This window comes from Rhinoderma darwinii, chromosome 2, assembly GCF_050947455.1.
Source record: "Rhinoderma darwinii isolate aRhiDar2 chromosome 2, aRhiDar2.hap1, whole genome shotgun sequence".
Lineage (NCBI taxonomy): Eukaryota > Metazoa > Chordata > Amphibia > Anura > Rhinodermatidae > Rhinoderma > Rhinoderma darwinii.
Genome location: NC_134688.1, coordinates 482,281,336 through 482,299,128, shown reverse-complemented (window position 1 = coordinate 482,299,128; position 17,793 = coordinate 482,281,336).

Here is a 17,793-nt window from a genome sequence, read left to right as displayed (position 1 = left end):
TTTCTGAGACTTATGCAACCTCTTAAGAACCCATGTGAGTAGAACATCTGAGGATATCGGAATTTCAGAAACGTCATTGTCGCCAAGACCAAGCTCCGTCCATTCTGCGCCAGTAAAGAGCACTATGTCCACAATTGTACTGCCAAGCCGGGAAAGTCTTCCGAATAAGCTTACCCTTTGTCACAGGTGTTTTAAATCGCCATGCAGTCACTTTACAGACATTAGTGATAGAATGGGTCATTCTAAAGAAATCACTGAATTCCAGCGCGGTACTGTAATAGGACGCAACCGCTGTAAGGCTGGATTCACACGAGCATGTTCGGTCCGTAAAGGACGGAACGTATTTCGGCCGCAAGTCCCGGACCGAACACAGTGCAGGGAGCCGGGCTCCTAGCATCATAGTTATGTACGACGCTAGGAGTCCCTGCCTCTCTGCCGGACAACTGTCCCGTACAGTAATCATGTTTTCAGTATGGGACAGCAGTTCCTCGGAGAGGCAGGGACTACTAGCGTCATACATAACTATGATGCTAGGAGCCCGGCTCCCTGCAGTGTGTTCGGTCCAGGACTTGCGGCCGAAATACGTTCCGTCCATTATCGACCAAACATGCTCGTGTGAATCCAACCTAACAAGTCAGTTCCGGAAATTTCATCCCTCCTAGTTATTCCATGATCAACTGTGAGTGGCATTATTGTAAAGTGGAAGCGTTTAGGAACCCCAAAGTTACAGAGTGGGGTCGCCAAGTGCTCAGGCGCATATTGCATAAAAGTCGCCAATGCTTCGCTGACTCCATAAGAGTTCCAAACCTCCTCTGGCATTAACATCTGCACAAAACCTGTGAGCTGGGAGCTTCATAGAATGGGTTGCCATGGCCTAGCAGCTGCATGCAAGTCTTACATCACCAAGCACAATGTCAAGCGTCAGATGGAGGGGTGTAAAGCACGGAAAAGTGTTCTGTGGAGTGTTCTTCTCTATCTGGAGGTCTGATGGATGAGTCTGGCTTTGGTGAATGCCAGGAGCACGTTACCTGCCTGACTGCATTGTGCCAACTTTAAGGTTTGCTGGAGGAAGGCTAATGCTATGAAGTTGTTTTTCAGGGGTCGGCTCATTAGTTCCAGCGATGGGAAATCTTAATGCTTCCAACTTCGTGGGAACAGTTTGGGGTCCGGCCCTTTTCTGTTCCAGCACGACTGTGCCCCAGTGCACAAGGTCCAGTAAGACACTTTTGGGATGAACTAGAACAGAGATTACAAGCCCGGCCCACTCCCCCAACATCAGCGTCTGACCTCATAAATGATCTTCTGGAGGAATGGGAAAAAATTCCCACAGACCTCAAAATCTTGTAGAAAACCCCAGGAGAGTGGAAGACATTTTACTGTAAAGGGGAGGGAGGGAGGACAACTTCCTATTAAAGTCTATGGATTTATTATGGGACGTCATAAAAGCTCCTGTAGGTGTAATGTGTAGGTGTCCCAATACTTTTGTCCATATAGTGTATTTTCTATAGATGGCAAAGTTTTACCCATTGCCATTCAATTTGCACCACTCCTTTGACGCTTCGTGCAGAAGTTCTCAACAAAGTGAAAAATACATTTTATGACACGCTTACTTCTTCATGTACCCACTATAGACTTCCGCCACATCATCTCTACTATTGTGTCATCGACTTCTTTCTGGGTACCATCGGCCTTGTGGGTGTGTATATCTCTTGTCTCTGCCTGAAACCGAAGTGATATCCCTGAATACAAAGGAGAACCAGGAGAGAGGTTTTATCTGAAAATTGTCATCTCCTGCAGGCACATACTTTTAAGTCCCTTTTACACTGACTGATAAGCGGCCGGCGCAGATCAATGAGACACGGTTGATCGGCACTCGTTTGCTCCTGTCACACGGAGCTATGGATAGGGACGAGCGCTCGTTACTCCGATCCCTCGTCCCCACACATTATTATCATGTCGGCAGCGCGTCTCCCGGTTTACACACCAAGATGAGCTGTCGACAACCAGAATACTTGACTTTTTTAAAACAATACGACCGGCAGATGATCCGGCGTTTGCTCGTTCATCTGCTGATCGTTCCTCTGTTTACACAGGACAGTTATCGGTAACGAGCGTTATAATTGTCTGCTTCTGCCTGATCACGCTGTGTCGTCACTCACAGGTCCTGCATCGTGTCAGACGAGCGAGGACACATCGGCACCAGAGGCTACAGTTGATTCTGCAGCATCAGCGTTTGCAGGTAAGTAGCTACATTGACTTACCTGCTAACGCCGATGCTGCTGCAGAATCAACTGAAGCCTCTGTTGCCGATGTGTCCGACACGATGCAGGACCTGTGAGTGACGTCACAGATCTGCACTGCCAGAAGCTGGGCGTTCTGAAGAGAAGTGGATGATACTTCTCATCAGAACGCCCAGCTAGTAAAAGTATTAAAAACGCCCCGATGTACGCACATAATACACGCCCACTTGGACTTTTACTTTTAAACACACCCACTTGGACTTTTGCAAGCCTCATTTGCATAACTACAAAAATGGTCATAACTTGGCCAAAAATGCTCGTTTTTTAAAAATAAAAACGTCACTGTAATCTACATTGCAGCGCCGATCACATGCAATAGCAGATAGGGGTTGCAAAATCTGGTGACAGAGCCTCTTTAAGTCTCTGGAACTCATCTTCCAGGTGTATTCGTGGACCACGTTACTTTGGGATGTAAAAGACTTTGTCGCAGTCTGTACTATTTGAGCTCCTAATAAAACCACCCATCAAATACCTGTGGTCTTCTCCTTCTGTGAACAAATAAGCTCTTAGCTCAACATTTCTATGGATTTTATTACAGATTTGCCTGAATCCTAAATTGTTCAGCCATCTGAATGGTGGTCATGGACTGATTCTCCACGATAGATCATTTCGCACTACTCAGTAGATTTCTTCAGCTGTCGCTCTGGCCTCCCCATTCCTTCAGCAAATATATTTTATTTGTAGGGATTTCCAGACCACATGGTATCCATTAGAGTTAGTTAGCTCTATCTCTGTCTACCTGGTGTGCACTTTTTGCATAACTTTTTGACATCTAATTGGATCATTCACAGTTAAATGGCGAGACAGGTACTTGAATCTTTTTTTGTTAAACTTTGTATTTTCTCAACAGGACAACTGTGTGGATTCACTATCCCGGGGAAATTTCTCCTACAACAATCATATGAGTGAATCTCAAGTCAACTATTAGCCCAAGGACTTGAATGCTGGTCCCTGTTGGGTTACAGCTTAAAGGGAATGTGTAGCTAGAAAAATAGATATATTTTTTTTAGTTAAACTGTTAGTATATAAATGATTACACATTGTTCTAATTTTTTTAATTTTTTCACAAGTCAGGAAATATTATAAATTAGATTCTAATTTATAACATTTCCATGTGCTGGTCACTAGAGGGAGCAATTCCCAAAATTGCAGCATTGCAATGTGGTAAAGCAACCTCGTTGCTTTATGCTGCAAATTTGGTGTAGACACACTCGCTCTAGTGTGCTCACACAATGCCCCCTCCTTTATCCTGGCTAGTGCCTGGAGAAAAGAGGGGGTTGAATGTTCAAACCCCCTACACTGTGTGCCACCATTTTTTGAGCGAATGCACAGTGTAGGAGGATTAGATACAGTGGCTATAACACGAACATACACAAATATAACTTACCTGCTCCTGCCGCCGCCGCTGCCTCCGCTCCGTCCGTTCCCTCCGCTCCTAATCGTTGCTTCTGAACATATGGACGGAAGCCGCGACCGGAAGTAGTCATCTTACTGTCCGGCCGTGGCTTCCGGTCCACATGAAAATGGCGCCGGATGTGTCTCAGCCGAAGACCTTCCTTTTGGACTGTGTGGGAGCGGCGCATGCGGCGTTCTTACACAGACGGCGCACGCTACAGTGAATGGAACGGCTCCCGTTCGCATTCACTATGGGGATGTATGTGCTGTATTCCATCTCTGTATGTGTTGTTAATCGACACATACCGAGGTGAAAGAAAAAATGGCACCACCATAGAGAAGTAAAAGAAAGAAAAAAGTAAAACACAAAAACACAAATAAATACAATTTATTTTAATAACATAATAAAAGCAAAAACATATAAAAAAAAAATTTCCGTGACACCTTCCCTTTAAGAGTGGTGATGCAGAGTATTGTAGTGTACCTGATTTGTCAGCTGGGGTGGATACGAGCCACTGCAGCATTCTCCCTACTCAGCGGGCATCACAATGACGACTGGAGACCACGGCTCTCCTCTGCTCGTGGTGTACTGCTGCAGATGCAGGATTGAGACCTGGCGTGTGACATCAATCTTCATGGACATTAACCCCTTCCCTCTTTAGCCACTTTTGACCTTCCTGACAGAGCCTCATTTTTCAAATCTGAGATTTTTCAATTTATGTGGTAATAACGTCGGAATGCTTATACCTATCCAAGCGATTCTGAGACTGTTTTCTCGTGACACATTGGACTTTAAGATAGTGGTAAAATTTGGTCGATACATTCAGTATTTAATTGTGAAAAACACCAAAATATAGTGAAAAATTGCAAAAAATAGCATTTTTATCAATTTAAATGTATCTGCTTGTAAGACAGGCCATTATACCACACACAATTGTTGCTAATTAACATCCCCCGTATGTCTACTTTAGTTTGACATAGTTTTTTGAATACCATTTTATTTTTCTAGGACGTTACAAAGCTTAGAACTTTAGCAGCAATTTCTCACATTTACATGGACACACGTCACGTCCCCCATCAGACTGACTCCAGATGCCTTAACTCCTAAGTCATCACCCCTATAACCTCAGTTTTATTGCCCCGGCTTATCTTAATGATGTATCACCTCATGTACTAATTGTTTTTGTGTAACATCTAAATGTTGTGCTTTTTTCTAAGTCATTCATTTGTAAACTGCCTGAAGAAGGGGCCTCTGCGCTCTGAAAGCCGCATATAGAACTTTTATGGTTAGCCAATGAAGGTATCATACCTATTATACTTTTGTCTTTTTTGACACAAAAGTATTTAACATTTCATATTGTCTCTGGCTAACACGGTACTACACTATTTTTTACTGTACTTCACATTTTCAAGAAAATTTCAAAAGGCTATTTTTACAGGGGGCAGTTCAGATGTGAAGTGGCTTTTAGGGCCTTATATATTAGAAACCCCAAAAAAGTCACCCCATTTTAAAAACTGCACCGCTCAAAGTATTCAAAACAGCATTCAGAAAGTGTTTTAACCCTTTAGACGTTTCACAGGAATTAAAGCAATGTAGAGGTGAAATTTACAAATTTCGGTTTTTTTTGCAGAAATTCATTTTGAATCCATTTTTTGTGTAACACAGAAAGTTTCACCAGAAAAACGCAACTCAATATTTATTGCCCAGATTCTGCAGTTTTTAGAAATATCCCACATGTGGCCCTAGCGTGCTTATGGACTGAAGCACCGGCCTCAGAAACAAAGGAGGACCTAGAGGATTTTGGGGCCTTGTTTTTATTACAATATATTTTAGGCACCATATCAGGTTTGAAGGACTCTTGCGGTGCCAAAACAGTAGAAACCCCCCACAAGTGACCCCATTTTGGAAACTATACCCCTTGAGGAAATTATCTAGGGGTATAGTGAGCATTTTGACCCCACAGGTTTTTTGCAGAAATTATTGGAAGTAGGACATGATAATGAAAATCTACATTTTTCCCAATAAAACGTAGGTTTAGCTAATTTTTTTCCATTCCCACAAGGACTAAAAGGGAAAAAGCACCACAAAATTTTTAGAGCCGTTTTTCCCAAGTAAAACAGTACCCCACATGTGGTCATAGACTGCTGTTTGGACACACGGCAGGGCTTAGAAGGGAAGGAACGCCATTTGGCTTTTGGAGCTCAAATTTAGAAGGAATGGTTTGCGGAGGCCATGTCGCATTTGCAAAGCCCCTGAGGGGACAAAACAGTGGAAACCCCCCACAAGTGACCCCATTTTGGAAACTACACCTATTGAGGAAATTATCTAGGGGTATAGTGAGCATTTTGACCCCACAGTTTTTTTGCAGAAATTATTGGAAGTAGGACGTGAAAATGAAAATCAACATTTTTCCCAATAAATCGTAGGTTTAGCTAATTTTTTTCCATTCCCACAAGGACTAAAAGGGAAAAAGCACCACAAAATTTTTAGAGCAGTTTGTCCCGAGTAAAACAGTACCCCACATGTGGTCATAGACTGCTGTTTGGACACACGGCAGGGCTTAGAAGGGAAGGAACGCCATTTGGCTTTTGGAGCTCAAATTTAGAAGGAATGGTTTGCGGAGGCCATGTCGCATTTCCAAAGCCCCTGAGGGGACAAAACAGTGGAAACCCCCCACAAGTGTAGTTTCCAAAATGGGGTATTTTGGAAACTACACCCCTTGAGGAAATTACCTAGGGGTATAGTGAGCATTTTGACCCCACAGTTTTTTTCCAGAAATTATTGGAAGTAGGACGTGAAAATGAAAATCTACATTTTTCCCAATAAAACGTAGGTTTAGCAATTTTTTTTTAATTCCCACAAGGACTAAAGGAGAAAAGGCACCGCAACATTTGTAGAGCAGTTTCTCCCGAGTAAAACAGTACCCCACATGTGGTCAGAAACGGCTGTTTGGACACATGGCAGGTCTCAGAAGGGAAAGAACACCATTTGGAGTTCAAATGTAACTGGAATGGTTTGCGGTGGCCATGTTACATTTGCAAAGCCCCTGAGTGGTCAAAACAGTAGAAACCCCCCAAGAGTGACTCCATGTGGGAAACTACACCCCTCAAGGAATTTATCTAGGAGTATAGTGAGCATTTAAAAAAATGTTTCAATTAAAATCCATGGATGTGTGATAAACTTTGAAGCACTCTTTTATGCACAGGCCAGGTTTGTCGGGACAGGTTTCACAATGATAAGTTGTGTCTCGTCTTCTCCCTCTTTTGTAACACACTTTACACCTTTTTTGGCTCCTTTCATTCTTACCAGTGGAGGGGATTTCGCCAGGAAAGTGTTGCCCTGGTACAATACATGGACCATCGCATCTAGAAGTACTGGGGCCCTCCCCTTCCTGGTTCCCAAATACAAGGGCCTTGATAACCGCTTCTTGAAACTGAAGGAATGTCCCTGTCCGGCCTGCACATCGGTATAGCACGTAAGCGTTATACAATGCCATCTGTACCACGTGCACGGCCAGCTTTATGTACCACGCCTTTGTTTTACGCATGGCACTGTACGGCTTCAGTACTTGATCAGAGAGATCAACACCTCCCATGTACTTATTGTAGCCGAGGATGCAGTCTGGCTTGGGGGTCATTGTGGTGCTACCTCGGACAGGGACAGGGGTGCTGCCACTAACGTGTATTGTGGTCAACATAAGGACGTCCCTCTTGTCCTTATACTTGACCAGCAACAAGTTATCGCTGTGTAGTGCCCTGCTTTCTCCTTTTCTTAGGGGTTGCCCAATCAGATATTTAGAGAGGCCTCTCTGATTTTTGCGCACGGTGCCACATGCTACAGTACTTCTGGTGGAGAGGCATTTAAATAGTGGGATGCTGGTATAGAAGTTATCCCCGTAGAGGTGATAACCCTGGTCCAGCAGTGGGTGCATCAAGTCCCACACTATTTTTCCACTAACTCCCAGGACAGGGGGGCATTCTGTAGGTTCTATCCTGGTATCCTTCCCTTCATAAACCCAAAACCTGTAGGTGTACCCTGAGCTGCTCTCGCACAGCTTGTACATTTTAATGCCATACCTCGCCCTCTTGCTTGGCAGGTATTGGCGGAATTTTAGTCTCCCCTTAAGGCCCTGTTCACACTGAGTTTTTTGACGAGTTTTTTGGGGCAGAAACCGCGCCAAAAAACTCCTCAAAAAACGCCCGAAAATGCCTCCCATTGATTTTAATGGGAGGCAGACGAGTTTTTTTACCACGAGTAAAAAAAACTCGTCGTGGTAAAAAGAAGCGTCATGACCCATCTTGAGGCGGTTTCCGCCTCCAAAACCCCATTTCAATGTGTCAGAAAGAGGAAAAAAAAACCTCGACGAGTGTTTTGACGAGTTTTTGTCAAACCACTGTGCAAAAACCTACTGGAGCAGTTCTTGCAGGAGGAATTTTCCTCCTGCAAAAAACTCTGTGTGAACACAGCCTTAAAATGTACAAGGGACTCGTCTAGTGCTATCTTCTTTTCGGGGGTGTACACTTCCTGAAATTTGGTGCAGAAATAATCAATCATTGGCCTGATTTTGAATAGGCGGTCGTATGTAGGGTCATCACGGGACGGGCACTGTGCATTATCATTATAATGCAAAAATTTCAGAATAATTTCAAATCGTGCCCGGGTCATTGCCATGCGGTATAATGGGGTGCTGTATAAAATGTCCGCACTCCAGTATTGCCTAATCTGTTTTTTTTACTAGGCCCATATGTAGGACAAGGCCCCAAAATGTCATCTCCGCTGCCTCTATGGGGGTCCACCTAGCAAATGATGACGTGGGGTTTTGGGCTAAAAATTGTTGGGCATATAAATTTGTTTGGGCCGCCATTACATTAACAAAATCCTCAGTGAAAAAGAGCTTGAAATAGTGAATTTCTGCGAGGCCTACAGTCTCAAATCGAATTCCTGAGCTCCCTGTGAAATCTGGAATGTGAAGCTCATAATTATCAGGGGGTGGGTTCCACAGGGTATCACTCATTTGGGGGGTTGCCTCAGCTGATGTCCTGGGGCGTCTTTGCGGGGGTCCCTCATCACTGGATGAGGATGATGAGGTCAAGATGAATGGGGCAATTTCCTCTTCTCCCTCGCTGGCCGATTCAGTGTCAGAGGCCAGGATGGCGTATGCCTCCTCAGCTGAGTAGACCCTTTGAGATGATTGGGCCATTTTTATTAGGGGGGTATGTAGTGCTTCAACACGTGTAATACTCTTTATAGAGGTGGTTGTGTATGTTGTGCTTTTACACGTGTAATATGAAATTTATAGGGGGAAAAAAAAGAAGAAAAAGAAGAGAAGAATAAGAAAAATGTAGGAGAAAGAAATTTATTGAACGTTCAATATAGAACTGTAAAAAATTTTTAGCTACAACTGTGTCGCTACGCTATCAAAAATTTAGTGAACAAATTTCAGTTAAAAAAACCTGAATGTATGTAACTGAACGGACGCTGACTATAGGCTGTAAATTTATACTAACTGTCGCTACGCTATCAAAAATTTAGTGAATGAACTTCAGTTAAAAAAACCTGAATGCCCGTCACTAAACGGACGCGGACTATAACGCTATAAATTTATACTAAAACTGTCGCTACGCTATCAAAAATTTAGTGAACTAACTAAATGTCCGTCACTAAATGGACGCTAACTATAAGAAGTAAATTTATTCAAACTGTATAAAAAAATATATAGCTATAACTTCTGCTATATATCTTTTTTACAAAACGGAAGTCAGTAAACGTCCGCTACTCTAATGCTGCTCTTTTTTTTTTACAGTTTTATAAAATCAAGAAAAAAAGGTCAAAAAAAAACCTGCGTAAACAAATTACCACTGAGGCTGATTATTAGACTCAGCACTCAGTAGCCGGAGGGCGCACGCAAAAAAAAGGTGCAGTAATAAAAAAGGCCAAAAAATAAAAAAACTTGCGCCAAAAAAAATTACCACGGATGCTGATCGGTGATGGCGGTCACTGATCAGCACTCAGTGGCCGTAGGGCGCACACAGGGAGGTGCAAAAATACAAAAAAAAGAAAGTCCTGTGCCAAAAATTGGCGGTCACTGATCCGCACTCAGCGACCGCAGGACGTAAAAAGGGAAAGAGGGGGAGGGGGGATGGGGGGGGAGGGTACAGGGATAAGAAGTTTAGGAAAAAACATCAGCAGCAGCACAGATGATGATGATGACGGTTCACTCTTCTGCAGGAAGCAGTCGGATGAAGACGTCACAGCAGGATCGCAGCACAGAAGGCCTCAGATTCGGTAAGTATGGCTCACAGACGGTCACACCAGCTCTGCTCACTGTTCCTAACCGGAATGAGGTGGACAGGGCTGGTGGAGGGTGTTTCAAACACCCGCCATGGCTGCGATTGATCGGTCGGTGCTGACCGACCAACTGTAGCGATCGGGGGGCTGGCATCACCGGCATTTTTTACATGGAGCATGGTAGTCATTGGTGCTGTCCTAGACAGCACCAATCACCACCATATCACTGTGCCCTGTGGCACAGTGATTGGCAAAAGCCGCAATTGGCCGGTCTGAATTGACCGGCCAATGGCGGTGATCGCCGATGCGGGGGGGAGGCGACACCCCCCTGGGCATCGTGTACAGATGGCCTGCTGTTACGAACAGCAGCCATCTTTACTTTAAAACTTTTATTTTTGACACGGTAACCCCTTCTGCATTTGGCGTATGGGTACGGCAAAATGCGGGAAGTCAATGCTTTCCATGGCGTACCCATACGGCAAATGTCGGGAAGTGGTTAAAGGAGAACTGCTTTAGTGTTGCAGTGCTTGGTTATCAGCCCTGGTGGTGAGTTTTCTGGTGTTTGTTTCTGTTGTTCTCTATTCTCCTGTGTTGGACCCGGCCTTTGTCTTGATTCCACTTGATCTGATTTATCCGTGTACTGAGCTTTGGCATGACTCTGTCTTCTGATACCAATTACTTGACCTGACGCTGCCCATCTGTTACCAACATGGATTTGTTTGACCATAAAAAGTTTGATATCCGCCATCTGCAGTCCAACGGTCTATTGAGAACTACGCCGTGACCTGGGAATCTTACGGACAAAGCCCATGCCTCCCAAGGGTTAGCGGGTAAGAATTGGGGATTCCTTAGACTCTGCACCCAAAGGTTAGCCTGGACGAACTCATTGCCCCTGCCTGCTGCAAAACTTCTCCTGCAACTCTGAATGGTGTCACTGAAGTCTGTTCCCACTATGCTGTGCTACTCCACTTTACTGTCCCTGAAACATCCCACTACACTGTGCTACTATGCATCACTGACCCTAAGGAGTCATCCAAGTGTCTACTATGCTAGCAGGCGACCAGCATCAAGATACACTTGTAGGCTTATAGTCTAATACCGAGTGTTGCAATGTAACATAGTTGTAACTTACCATCTGACGGCTTCGGCCATGGACGTCTGTGTTCCCGGCGGCATCTCCCTCCAGGGAGACGCCGGCACTCACTACTGGGTTCTGTGACTGGTTCCCTCAGGGCGCGCGCTCAGGCCATGGACGCCACTGGTCAATTCAAGGGCATGTCACCCTCCCAAGCCATGCAGGCGGACCTGCATGATCTGGGAGCATGACTGGATCAACTTCTTGTGGCAGTAGACTCCATGGCACAGCAGCTAGGGGCGCTAGCTACTTCATTCACTGCTCCTATTCAAGCTCCTCCGATCGACCCTCCTGCTACACCTCCTGGCAGCTCCGGTTCGGATCCTCGGTTCTCGCTGCCATTGCCACCTCGGTTCCATGGAGACGCAAGTTTGTGCAGAGGGTTTCTGAACCAATGCCATATTCATTTCACTCTGCACGCCCGAGCATTTCCTTCAGACGGAGCCAGGATCGCCTTCATTATATCTCTACTTGCCGGCAAGGCCCTGGGAACGACAGGGACCTGAGACTTCCAGGGGTTTGTGTGGTTGTTCTGTACCGTATTCGAAGAGCCTGGACGAGTCTCATCGGCACATACTGCTATCTCCAATCTATCCTCAATGCAGCAGCCAGGCTCATCTTTATGACCAACTGCTACACCAATGCCTCTAATCTGTGCCAGTCACTGCACTGGTTGCCCATCCCCTTCCAAATAAAATTCTAACTTATTACTCTCACCCACAAAGCTCTCCACAGTGCTGCACCTCCTTACATCTCCTCCCTCATCTCTGTCTACCACCCTACTCGGGCTCTACGTTCTGCCAACGACCTTAGATTAAAATCCTCCATAATCCGAACCTCCCACTCCCGTCTCCAAGATTTTTCTCGTGCTGCACCCGTCCTCTGGAATGCGCTACCCCAGACAATCCGATTAATTCCCAATATCCAGTTTTAAACGTGCCCTGAAAACACATCTATTTAGACAGGACTATAACATTCCCTAATCTGACTCCTTTCCATGGCCCTCCTTTTAGATTAGTCATCAGAATAAGATTCCCTCACACTCCTTCTCTTCATGTCCGTCATACACGGATACTGGCTGGTGACCGGCTCATGCAGCTTTATGTTACCACCGCATGTGTATAAAAATGGCCGGACCATTGTACAGAACAAACACGGTTACACTTTGTGTCTCCCTTATTTCCTCATAGATTGTAAACTCTTGCGAGCAGGGTCCTCACTCCCCAGGTTTGAATTGTAAATGAACTTTGTCACTATGTAATGTCTGATATTGTTTGTTTCATGTTCCCTCTAAATTGTAAAGTGCTGCATAATATGTTGGCGCTATATAAATAAAGATTATTATTATTACTATTATTATCTTTAACCTTCGCCAGGAGGACGCCTCCGTGGGCGAATACACCATCCAGTTCCGGACCCTGGCAGGAGAATTGTCCTGGAACAATGAGGCCTTGGTAGCATCCTTCTGGCATGGCCTATCGCCCGAGATCAAGGATGAACTTGCTGCTTGAGATCTACCAGCTGCCTTGGACGACCTGATTCTACTTGCTACTCGAGTGGACATAAGGCTCAGAGAGAGATCTCAAAAGGTTCGACAGGAGAGACGGCTTCCTAGACTGGCGCCCAACTTCCAGCAACCCCTCTTGTCTTCTTCTTCTGCTCCGCCCAAGGTTCCGTTGCAGGTGGATCGGCTTAAACTGTCCGTTCAAGAGAAACAGTGCAGGCGCACCTCTGGATTTTGTTTATATTGCGGCCTCGCTGGCCATGTCGTGCGTCTCTGTCCTCAGAAGCCAAAAAACCCCAACGCCTAGGATTGGTTGGAGAGACAACCCTGGGCGATACTGCATTTAATAGAGAACTCTCCTCCAAACTGTTCATTCCTGTGACCATCGTCGCTGGCGAAAGCCCCATCTGGTCTCTGCCTATCTGGACTTTGGCTCTGCAGCCAATTTCATCTGCCAAGACCTTGTGGATCTTCTTCAGTTGCCCACTGTTCTGCTGGAAAGGCCGTTGATCGCTGCCTCGGTAGATGGACTGCCTTTGCCTGACCCAGTTTTGTCTGTGACCAAGCCGTTAAGACTCCAAGTGGGAGTTCTTCACTCGGAACTCATCTCGCGGTTTGTCCTGCCGAAGGCCGTCAGCCCTGTGCTGCTGGGTTTGCCTTGGCTCCGTCTACACGCCCCAGTCCTGGATTGAATCTCTGGAGAGGTTCTCCAGTGGGGCCCCAAGTGTCTGAACCGTTGTTTGGTGCATGTCCATCCGCCTCAGTCTCCTCCGCCTGAGTCACTGGCAGGGCTGCCTCCTTGTTGTTCTCTGTTCTCAGATGTCTTCAACAAGGAGGAAGCAGAGACATTGCCTCCACATCGAGCGTATGATTGCCCTATCGACTTGGTTCCTGATTCGTCCCCTCCCCAAGGTAGAGTATACCCTCTCTCCTTGCCTGAGACCCAGTCTATGTCAGCCTACATTAAAGGAACAGTGTCACCAAAAAAAAATTTGTACTATCAGTTTGATGTTAGTGCTTTATTAAAAACGTTTGGATTAATTTGTGTGTTTGTGTGTTACTTTTTCTTATTTTTACACTTTTTCTTCCCTATGGGGGCTGCCATTTTTTTTTCCATTTCTGTATGTGTCGATTAACGACACATACAGACATGGAATACGGCAGCTCCAGTCCAATAGGGACTGCGAACGGGGCCCGTTCCATCCACTATGGTGTACGCCGCTGTGTGGGAACGGCGCATGCGCCGCTCCCACACAGATCAATTTGAAATGCGCGCCGATCGGCGCCATCTTCCTGTGGACCGGAAGTCGCGGCCGGACAGTAAGATTACTACTTCCGGTCGCGGCTTCCGGACTTGTGCACATGGAGCAGCGGCAGCAGACGGAGCGGACGGACCGGAGGGAGCGGCGGTGACTGGAGCAGGTAAGTGATTTCTATGTATGTTCGTGTTTCAGTGTGTGTTTACTACTGTATGTTAACCTACTACACTGTGTGTTAGCTCAAACAATGGCGACACACAGTGTAGGAGGTTAGACCGTTCAATCCCCTCGTTTCTCCCGGCACTAGCCAGGATAAAGGAGGGGGGGATTCTGAGAGCTCACTAGAGCGAGGGATTTTTACCCAATTTTGCAGCATAAAGCAATGTGGTTGCTTTACCACATGCAATGCTGCAATTTTGGGAATGGCTCCATCTCGACCAGTGCTGGGAAATATTATAAATTAGAATCCAATTGAATCCAATTTATAATATTTCCTGACTCGTGAAAAAAAATAAAAAATTAGAACAATGTTTAATCATCTACACACTAATTGTTTAACTAAAAAAAAAAAAACATGTTTTGCTGGCAACACATTCCCTTTAAAGGAACAGTGTCATCACAAATAATTTTTTTATATGTTAAAGATGTTAGTGCTTTAATAAAAACGTTTATTTTCATTTGTGTGTTTGTGTTTTACTGTTTCTTATTTTTTACACTTTTTCTTCCCTATGGGGGCTGCCATTTTTTGTTCCATTTCTGTGTATGTCGATTAACGACACACACAGACATGGAACACGGCAGCCACAGTCCCATAGGGACTGCGAACGGCTCCCGTCCCATTGACTGCCGTGTACGGCGTCTGTGTGGGAACTGCGCATGCGCCGCTCCCACACAGTCCTATTCGAAATTGGCGCCGTCCGGCGCCATTTTCCTGTGGACCGGAAGTCGCAGCCGGACAGTAATATTACTACTTCCGGTCGCGGCTTCCGGACTTGTGCACATGGAACAGCGGCAGCAAAGGGAGCGGACGGGCCGGAGGGAGCCGCGGCGGCAGGAGCAGGTAAGAGATTTCAATGTATGTTAGTGTTTGTGTGTGTTTACTACTGTATGTAAACCTACTACACTGTGGGTTACCTCAAAAAATGGCGACACACAGTGTAGGAGGTTAAACCTTTCAAACCCCTCGTTTATCCCGGCACTAGCCAGGATAAAGGAGGGGGGGATGCTGAGAGCTCACTAGAGCGAGGGCTTTTAACCCAATGTTGCAATGCTGCAATTTTGGGAACAGCTCCATCTAGTGACCAAAAATGGGTAGTATTATAAATTAGAAATAATTTATAATATTACATGGACTCGTGCAAAAAAATAAAAAAAATTTGAACAATGTTTAATCACCCACACACTAAATGTTTAATTTTTTAAAAAAAAACATGTTTTTCTGGCAACACATTCCCTTTAAGGAGAATCTGGAGAGGGGCTTCATACAAAAATCCTCATCGACGGCCAGAGCCGGGTTTTTCTTTGTCAAGAAGTAAGATGGATCCCTCCGATCCTGCATTGACTACCGAGGCCTCAACCAGATCATGGTGAAGAACAGGTACCAATTGCCTTTGATTTCAGAACTGTTTGATCGCATACGGGAGGCAAACAATTTTTCTAAGCTAGGCCTGCGGGGTGCTTACAATCTAACCCTGATTTCTCAGGGTGACGAGTGGAAGGCTGCATTTAATACTCATGATGGACACTACGAATATCATGCCCTTCGGCCTGTGTAACGCCCCCGCGGTGTTTCAAGAATTTGTCAATGACATTTTTCGTGATCTCCTCTATGTCTTTGTTGTGGTGTATCTCGATGACATTTAGGTTTTTTCCCCAGATCTTGTGACTCATCAGGGTCGTGTCCGCCAGTTGTTGCTTCAATTATGAAGAATCATCTTTATGCCAAGCTGGAGAACTGCGTGTTCGAAAATAAGTCTCTACTCTTCCTGGGCTATATCATCTCCGATCAGGGTTTCAAAATGGACACTGAGAAGGTAAAGGCTGTTCTGGAATGGCCACGCCCCCAAGGCTTAACGGCCATACAACGCTTCCTGGGATTCACCAACTTCTACCGGCTGTTCATTATAAACTTCTCTTCATTAACAGCTCCCATCTCCACCCTCACTAAAAAGGGTATGGATGCCAAGGTGTGGACTCCAGAAGCAGAAGTCGAATTTAAAACCTTAAAAAAGGCCTTCATGTCAGCCTCTATTCTTCATGACCCTGATGTATCCCTACAGTTTTCATTAGAGGTGGACGCTTCCTCTGTTGGTGCCGATGCACTTTTGTTCCAGAGAAGTTTGAAAGGCAAGAATGTGGTATGTGGCTACTATTCTAAGCTGTTTTCTCCCGCAGAGCGCAACTACTCGATTGGGGATCGGGAGTTAATGGCCATTAAGCTGGCCCTGCAGGAGCGGAGACACCTACTGGAAGGCGCAGCTTATCCTATCCTGGTCTTCACGGACCACAAGAACCTGACCTATCTACAGACGGCTCAACGGCTGAATCCTCGTCAAGCCAGGTGGTCATTGTTCTTTGCTCGGTTCCGGTTCGAACTCCACTACCGACAAGAATGTGAGGGCCGATGCCTTGTCTAGGTCATTTGAAACAGAGGACACTGTGGAGTCCCCACAGAATATAATTGATCCTTCCTGCATCTTCTCTGTTAACCCTCTGCAAGTTAGAGACATTCCTCCGGGATGGACTTTTGTACGTCTGGCAGACAGAAGAAGAATCCTTCGCTGTGGTCACAGTTCCAAGATGGCAGGTCACGCGGGTGCCCGTAAAACCCGAGACCTAATTGCCCATTAGTTTTGGTGGCCCACGTTGCCCAAAGACATCATGGACTTTGTCTCCTGTACGGTGTGCGCAGCAAACAAAGTTGCCCACTCCAGACCAGCCGGTCTGCTCCAACCACTGCCTGTGCCCAATGCCCCCTTGCAGCATGTTGCTATGGACTTTGTCACAGATCTGCCTCTCTCTGCAGGATCCAGTGTGATCTGGGTGGTGGTGGATCGATTTTATAAAATGGCTCATTTTGTTCCCCTGACTGGCCTGCCTTCTGCTGCTCGATTGGCCAACCTCTTCGTTCAACACATCTTCCGTCTTCACAGCTTGCCTCAGCATATTGTCTCGGATCGAGGGGTCCAGTTCATTCCGAAGTTCTGGAGAGCACTCTGCGGCCTCCTCGGCTTATCATCCTCAGTTCAAGGGACAAGTTGAAAGGGTTAACCAGATTATGGAGAACTATCTGCGGCACTTTGTCTCCAGACAGCATGATGACTGGGTGCAGCTGCTTCCGTGGGCGGAGTTCTCCTATAATAACCATACTAGTGAGTCCACCACCTCGTCCGTTCTTCATCGTCTACGGCCAACATCCTCGTATACCTCTTCCTGTCTCTACTATGTCCCAAGTACCTGCAGCTGACTCTGCCTTCAGGGACTTTCAGCAGATATGGCTTCAGACACGATCTTCTATTCTGCTGGTGGTGAAGAGTAAGGCAGACACTAGAAGACGAGATCCTCCCGTTTCTTCCAGGTCTGGCTGTCTTCCAGGAATATCCGGCTGAGGGTGCCATCTTGCAAGTTTGCTCCCAGGTTCCTCGGACTCTTTGAGATTCTACTACAAATCAATCCTGTGTCTTACAAGCCTCCAACCCTCAAGATCCCTAACTCCTTCCATGTCTCCTTGCTGAAGCCCGTGGTCCTGAACCGCTACTCCAAGACTCCTAGTTCCAAAGTGGCTCCTGGTGGCTCATCAGGGACTTTCGAAGTGAGCGAGATCCTGGCCACCAAGAAAGAAGGAGGAAGGACATTTATTTGGTGGATTGGAGGGGATTTGGTCCAGAAGAGAGGTCTTGGGAGCCACAGCA